Raw genomic sequence first — 8,258 nt, 5'->3', positions numbered from 1 at the left:
TCCAACATGGAAGAGGCTGCCTTAGTTGTCATGAATGAGTGCCCTGTCACCAGCAGCATGCAAGCAGAATCCAGGGAAGGGTTGATGAGGACGACAGAGGAAGAATTCCCACCTTAAGTGGTATTTGGAGTGGATAACCTTTGCCTTCTGGGTGTCTGTATTCTCTCAGTCTCCCAAGCTTATCAACGGGAAAGCTGGGGAGGCTGGGAGCTCAGGCTGGGCCAAGGCTGCCCCACCATCCTTTGTGAACGAGGCCATCCTGACAGTGCCTGACCTGTATGCCAGGCAAGGTGCTATGTGCTGGGGCCCCAGGGGTGAACAGGACAGTGTCCCTGTCCTTGGAGAGTTCACAGCCCCCTTGTAGATGACTGCACAGATAGTCAACAGCAGCAACAGTAACCGCTCAAGATAACAGGCAAAGTGCTTGGAGGGGGACCAGGGGAGAAGCAGCTGTCTCCATCCATAACCTCCTGCATCCGCTTTCCAGAAAGCACCCATTAGAGGCTCTTATTGTTTTCCTCCCTATATACTTTTCATTTATTTATTTATTTATTTATTTATTTTGAGATGGAGTCTCGCTCTGTCGCCCAGGCTGGAGTGCAGTGGCGTGATCTCAGCTCACTGCAAGCTCCGCCTCCCGGGTTCACGCCATTCTCCTGCCTCAGCCTCCCGAGTAGCTGGGACTACAGGCGCCCACGACCACACCCGGCTAATTTTTTGTATTTTTAGTAGAGTCGGGGTTTCACCATGTTAGTCAGGATAGTCTGGATCTCCTGACCTCATGATCCGCCTGCCTCGGCCTCCCAAAGTGCTGGGATTACACGCGTGAGCCACCGCGCCCAGCCCCTATATACTTTTCTAAAGTGATGTGTCCAGTTCAGAAACATCCCTTAGGCAGCCATTCTGCTCTCAACTCTTCTGAGTTACCTGATCTTTATACTGGGCATAAAAAAAAACTCACCTCGCTGGGCTGCTGTGAGGAATAACATTGACTTCATTAAGTGTGCCCCTAATGCCAGGCAAGAATAGATGCTTCGTGCGCGGTAACAACGAGGAGTCATCATTATTCACGGTGAGGGTGAGATAAGTCGGCTAGGACCTTGGCTCTGCTCCTAAGTAGCTATGTGACCCTCTCCTGCACGGATATAAAAATATCTGCCTCACAGAACTTGTGAGAGTCAAGTGAGGTGATTCAATGAAAAAGTTCTGCAAACTGGAAATGCTGATTCCTATTATTAACATTATTATTGTGATTCTTACCTTGGTAAAGTGTTCCTCTCAAGGCCCCAGGGAGGTGGGGATGGGAGTGGGGGTGAGGACGGAGCCAGGAAGCAGCCAGCGGCTGTTGCAGGGGTGGGAGGGTCACTCCCTCCAGACTCCCACAGGAACCTGGGAGCAGCAGGGGCTCCATCTTCCCTGGTCACCCTCCACAAGCAGGGGCAGCAACACCTCCTTGGTGGCCAGGTGTGAGCACTTAAGAGTGCGCCTGTGTGTCTGTGTTTGTGCTCCTGCAGGAAGGTGTGGTGGGCACAGGGATTGCCAGTGTCTGCAGCCAGAAACCGCTATGGACAAGGAAGAATGGGGATGTAATTGGATTTCAAAGATGCTTGGAGTGAGACTACTGTTATCACCTGGGATTGCAGGAGAGAGGCCTGCGGAGCGGGGGTTGGGCCTAGTCTTTGGGGTTGGGGCCAGGGGAAAGAGGTTTCAGCCCTGATGGGCACTTGTGGAGGAACATGATGTTGTCAGAGACCTGTTGTGGTTGAGCCCAGGGATTTTGGACCTGACAGATCTGGGTTCAAGTCCTGGTTATGGGACCATGGGCCAGTGATTTCACTTCTCTAGGCCTCAGTTTGCTCGTCTGTAAAATGGTGATAATAACAGGGCCTACCTGATGGGAGTTGTTGGAGGTTTAGCAGAGAGGCTGCACGTGAAGCCCTTAACATGGGGCAGGCACATCGACAGTTATCAATTAGTGCCACTGGTGTTATTATGGGGCAGCCTGGGAGGAGCAGAGTGCTGGTGCATTCTCAACTGGAAAGGGGAGCTCTGGGGTGAGAGTTATCTAGCCAGGGTTCATTGAAGCTGGCACAAAACCCAGAGAGAAGGAGCCTCCATCCCACAACACAAGGACTGAGGCAGAGAGCTGGGCTTTCACAACTGCTTCTGGTTCCCCTTCCTGGATTCCTCTCATTTCCTCCAGAGCTTCGTTCTCTGTGAACCTGCCTGGTGAGGAGAACTCTGTTACACATAGCTTTGGGGACTGGAAGGAGCAGCTGGGAGCTCAGGAACTCCCAGGCAGGCCTCCCCAGTGCTTCCTGCCCCCACCCCTCCAGAGTGAGCACTGACCAGCCCTCCTTCCCCCACCCCACTCAACTGCCAGCTGCTTCCCTCCAGTGACTCATCCCCACCACCTCTGTTGCTGCACCAGGACCAGGAAATGTCAAGCAGTTTCTTATCTGTGGGAGAGAGAACTGATCAGGATGGGGGTGGAAGCAATGAGGCTCAGATCTCCCCAAAGAAAGAGTATGACAGCTAGGGGACCAGAAGACCATGGCCAGCCCTTTCCTGCTTCCTGTGGGGGAGGGCTCAAGGAGGCAGTATGAGAGTGGGATTTAGCCACCAGACCCATCCTGGATTTAGGTTCAAGGTCCTAGTCCTCTTCTAACCAGTTCTGTGGCCTTAGGCAAGTAACTCAGTGTCTCTGAGCCTCAGCGTGTTCATCTGTCAAATGGAAAGAAGAAAATCATGATGATGCATAGGGCACTTGGGGGGTTAAGTGAGATAGTACATGTGAGTCCGGAGCTCACAGTCAGTGCTCAATGAATGTTCATTGACTCAATGAATGAATGGACATGTGGAAATGGTGGTGAGCTGTGTGCATGTGGCTATCTGCAAGAAATCCACCCTCCACCAGCTGGGAGAGTCGGGGAGATGTCTGTGGACCTCGTATCCCAGGCCTGGGACATCGTTGCTCTGTGCTGGTACTGAAGGGATGGCTTCCAAAACTCAGGGCAGATGGAGTATGGACTGCCCCTTGTCAGCATAGCTGACATTAGAACCTCAGGCTGGGTCCAGATTTTCTGAGTGCTGAGCCCTGGCCAAGAAAAGAATTGCTATGCAGGGAAGTGAGTAGCAGATTTTGGACCCTCATCTTGGGCGACCCCGAGGACCTCTTCACAGTGAGTGCCCAGAGCAGCCACTCTGGGCTGTGGGATCATAGTCTTGGACCCTGGGCAGCCGGCTAGGCCAATGACCACCACTTCACTTGCCTCCTACCCAGGGGATTTATTATTATTTCAAAAAATAGCATTCTGAGCTCGTACTGTGTACCAGACGCTGGTCGAGATCCTTACATATCATTAATCCTAACAAATCTCACGAGGTTGGTACCATTACTAGTCCCATTTTATAGATGGCAAAATGGAGGCCCACTGAGTTACATAACTTACCCAAGATCACACCCTAGAAAGCGGAGACGGGACTGGAACCCTGGCAGTCTGGCCCAGAGCTCGGGTGGTTCTGGTGCTGCCGCTGGCCAGGGCAGGAATTGCTGATCCCTTGTAAGGCCTGCCACTCCTGGCCCACCCCCACCCCAGTGAAGCCATACAGTTTGGGGGACGGTAAGTCACCCGCGGACCAACAGGAACATCTGCCAAATAGATTCTAGTTTATAAATCTCTTTAGCGTGTATGAGTCTCAAAGCCTACTTGGGGGCAGGAAAATGTTAGAAACACAAATTCTCGGCTCCACCTCAAACAACTGAAACTCTGGGAAAGGAAGTCGCAGGGGCAACAATCTGTGGTCCAACAGCCCCCCATGTGATTCTGATACAAGCCAAAGATTCAGAACCGTTGCTTTAGAATTTGCAAAGCAGATTCCTAGATTATCTAATTTAAATGGGCACTTTGCTATTATTCGGCTCATTTTACAGGTAAGGCTAATGAGTTTCCATTTGCCAGCTATCACCCATCAGGGAAGTGAAGATGGGCCTGGAACCCACACTTTTTGATTCTGGAATATTCTTGTTTGCCCTCCTGGGACCGAGCTGCTGAGCAAGGTGGGTGGGGGAGGGACTCTGAGCTGAAGGGCAGGGTGAAAGACCAGAGGGGAGGGGAGGGAAGGGATTCCACCTCCCTCTTTCCTGGGGGAGGCGCGGGCCGCGTGGATAATTCCCTCGGAGGCGCCCCAACCCAAATCTACATACATAAAGCCCAGGCTGGCGTTTTGAGTGATCGGTTTATTAATACAGCGGGGCCGCTGCCGAGGCGGATCGCAATAACAAAGGCGGCCTCTCCGCCACCCACCGGAGGCATCGTTATGTAATTGCTCCGAGGAGGAGCAGAGGGCTGGGGCGCGCCGCGGGTGCTGGGGGCTCGGCCAGCAGGGAGGCTGCGATCCGGGGCTCTGGGGCTCTGAGCCGGCGGCGGATGGAGAGAACACTTGCTGGAGAGTCATCAGCCCTTCACCTGGTGCTCTTCTCCTCCCACGCACCGGCCAGCGATCAAGGGGCGAGTTAACACCGGTATGGCAGGGTGCAGACCTCCGCCCACCCGGGAGAATTGGCCCCGGGGGCAGATGTGCAGTCCCAGAGGACCCCAAGGCTGACCCAGGGCCTCCCCTCCCCTACTCACCACCGCCCATCCTTGCCCCACTCTCACCCTGGGATGGGGGAGAGAGAGAAAGGACCAACTTTTTGCGCGACTTCTGTGGGCAACCTCTGTGAGGTAGTCCATTTTTAAAATGGAGAACTGAAGCCCAGAAAGGGCTGGCTTCATGTACCAGGGTTTTGAATCCCCAAATTTGTCAGCTTCGAAGCCCAAATTTTTTTCCCTTGGATGCCACAAGGGGTCTTTATAACCACCATGGATCAGTTTTTGCCTCAGTTTCTCCAGATGCTCTGGTACTTCAACCCTCCTGGCCTTTGCAAACGCTGAGCCCTCTACCACGCATCTCTGAGAAGTCCTTCCCAGCCCTCCCCGACCCCCACTCACACCCCCCACACATCCTAGGAAGCCTTGGAGGCTACCTCTTCCAGCTCTGGGAGCAGCTGGTGACAGCACCTGCCACACTGCTTCATGGGAACTACTGTCATCTGTCTGTCCCCATCAGGCCACGTGCTGTGGGATGGTGGCTCCAAGGAGTCTAACACATCTTCACTCAGCCACTCCATCTCACCCCTCAGTGCAAGGCTGGGCACACAGCACTGGGTGAATTTAAAGTGAAGGTTTGAACCCTCAGGTGGATTTAATGCTTAGTGACAGTCTTCAGACCTTCCCTTCAAAACTCCACACACTCACCTCTGGCTATGCCAACTCCTAAGTATGTGGCCTCTGGCAACTTCTGTAGCCTCCCTGGGCCTCTGTTTCTCCATTGTACAACAGGGCTCACAGCAACCCCAAATCTCATGATGCTAGTTAGTGTTTACTGAACACTTACTATATGCTGGGCACTGTGCCAAGCACCTGCAGTGGGTGGCTTCATGAACTCTGCACACGGGCCCTGTGGAGGTAGTTGCTGTTATTATCTCCATTTTATAGATAAGTAACTCTCCAAAAAAAAAAAAAAAAGATAAGTAACTCTCCCAAGTCTCCAGCTGATAAGAGACACAGCCTGGATTCAAACCATGCTCCTTCTGTCCCCTGGGTTTCTGACTCCCTTTCACAGGACTATTTTGATAATTAGATGAAAAACAGTTAAGGGCCAGCATGCAGCAGGTACTTAATAATGTTTCTGCCCTCCACTGTAAAGGTCCCAGGGCAGCTCTCCTTTTCCCCTTCCGTTCTCTCCCCCATTGCCACAGGCCCCAGGGCATTATGGGAGCCCCTCTGTTCAGGGTGGGGCTGAGCAGGGGGAGGCAGGAGGACCCAAGTGTTCTGGTTCCTGAGTATAAATAAGTGATTGTTTTATATCCTTACAGTAAGAGAAGGGCATAGCATGCATTTGCCAGTCTAACAAGTTGAGCTGCAACTTCCCTGTGTTTTGCCAATCGCTGATATGTGTTTTCAGCCCAAGGCAGTAAACAGAAGCCCACTCTGCCTGGCAGCTCCATGATCCTGGAGTGAGGAAGGGCATCTGACCCAGAAGCTCTCAGATCAACTATCTAGGCCTACTGAGAAAGTAGGTGTCAGTGGGGATACTGAGATAGGGAGAGTTCCTGCAGGTCTCCCCCAGGCCATGAGAACTCGAGCAGAACTCCTCCCTTCTCTCAGTGTACACAACAGAAAATGGGGATTATATATGCAGAGAGGGAGAGAATAATTACTACTTATCAATGGCAATGTAGAGCAAGGCTGCAGGGTGCTACACCTATGGCAGATGGAGTGGTGCAGTGCACAGCCTGTGCAGCAGGACCTGGCAGCCCAAGGGGACAGGCCATCATAGATCTACAGCTTCATCCTGCAAGATTCATAATGAGCTTTAAATTATTTCAGCTAAAACAAATGAAGGAATGAATGCATGCATACAGACATAGATACATCTACAAAACGAGTGATGAATGCAACCCCAATTATGAATCAGAGAAGCTCATAATCTAGTGCAAGAGACAGACATCTGAGCAGTTGCTACTCCCAGCTCCCATCTTGTGTCGGGCTCTGTCCTGGGTTAGGACCTTGTCTTTGTCCCTGCTGTTCCTTCGGCTTGACCTTTCTTACCCATCACACCCCAGTCTTCATCTGCCAGCTCTTCACCATGCTTTTCTTACCGCAGCCAAAATGTTTTTCCAGGCCAGGCGCAGTGGCTCATGCCTGTAATCCCAGCACTTTGGAAGGCCAAGGCGGGTGGATCACTTGAGGTCAGGAGTTGGACCAGCCTGGCCAACATGGTGAAACCCCATCTCTACTAAAAATACAAAAATTAGCCAGGCATGGTGGCACATACCTGTAGTCCCAACTACTGGAGAGGCAGAGATGAGAGAATCACTTGAACCTGGGAGGCGGAGGTTGCAGTGAGCCAAGATCTTGCCATTGCACTCCAGTCAGGGCGACAGAGCGAGACTCCGTCTCAAAAAACAAAAAACAAAGTTTCCTCTGGCAACTTTTCCCTACCCACCCTCCCCCATTCCCCCATCCCCCAAGCCTCATACGGAAGTTGGGCCACATCCGTCGGTCCCCATAGACGCCTGCAAGCTGACCCCAGTAGCTCTCTCCAAGCCTTGTAGCGAATTTGACAGCTGGGTTCCAGGTGCCCAGGGCTGGCTGTGAGCTACTCGAGGGCAGGGCTGTATCTTGTTTCCCACTATGCCTTTGTACCTAGCACAGTGCCAAGCACACGGCAGGTGTCTGAACAGTGTGGGAAGAGAAAAGGTGGAGGGAAGATGGTGGGGGGTAGACTGTGAGAGTGGAGGTGGCTCAACGCTCCCACCCCCAACCTCACACACAGCACCCTCAGCCCAGGCACTGATCCCAGGAGTCTAAGAAGCTGATTAGAACGGCCCATGGCTGCAGCTAACCTCGGAACTACGCCCCACCACCTGCTGTCGTCTCCCTGCCCCCACTCCTACTTCCCTCTCTCCCGCCTCCCCAGAGGTCCAGGGCAGCCTCCCCCTCCCCCACCCCATGGTGAGAAATCCCAAAGACTCCTGGGCCTTTCTCTGCTGCCCGGCTTTCCCGCCTCCCCTTTTTTTTTCTCTTCCTTCTGCTTTGCCTCACATTCAATCTCTCCCTCCCCCAGCCTGGTGAATCCAAACTGAAAAGAAAAAAAAAAAAAAGGCCCACACAGCAGCTTCAACAGTGAAAAATAACCAATTTAAGGAGTAATCGCTGCTGTAATGATTGTCTAAGCCCTGAGTCACTGCAGAAAATCAGACTGAGGCTCTGGGACTCCCAGGCTCCCTGAGCATGTCATATGGCTTTTTTTTTCTTTTTTTAAATATCCAGGACCTCAGTATCTCCATCTGTAAAATGGAAGGAATATTATCAGCCCAAAGGAACTGATCGTTAATCTCCTGATTTTCCCTGGGGCTGGGAATCAGAGGTTAAGGTGGGCCACACAGTCAGCTTGGGAATCACCACGGGACACATTCTTCCTACTACAGGACCCATGGGAGAAATGTGGTGCCCGGCAGGTGCTGAGAGACTCACAGCTTCGAGGGTCTCTGGGAAAGGTTTCTAGAGATTGTGGTGTTTAACTGAGCTGGGAAGGATGAATGGGTGAATGAGAGCTATGGGAAGTGATGGAGTGATGGAAAGTCAGCTCTGGAAGAAACTAGAGACCTCATCTTGCCCTATGCTCTCATTTTATAGATGAAGAAACTG

This window comes from Pongo abelii, chromosome 9 (assembly GCF_028885655.2).
Source record: "Pongo abelii isolate AG06213 chromosome 9, NHGRI_mPonAbe1-v2.0_pri, whole genome shotgun sequence".
Lineage (NCBI taxonomy): Eukaryota > Metazoa > Chordata > Mammalia > Primates > Hominidae > Pongo > Pongo abelii.
The sequence above is the reverse complement of the archived record's forward strand: the minus strand, read 5'-3'. Positions refer to the sequence as shown.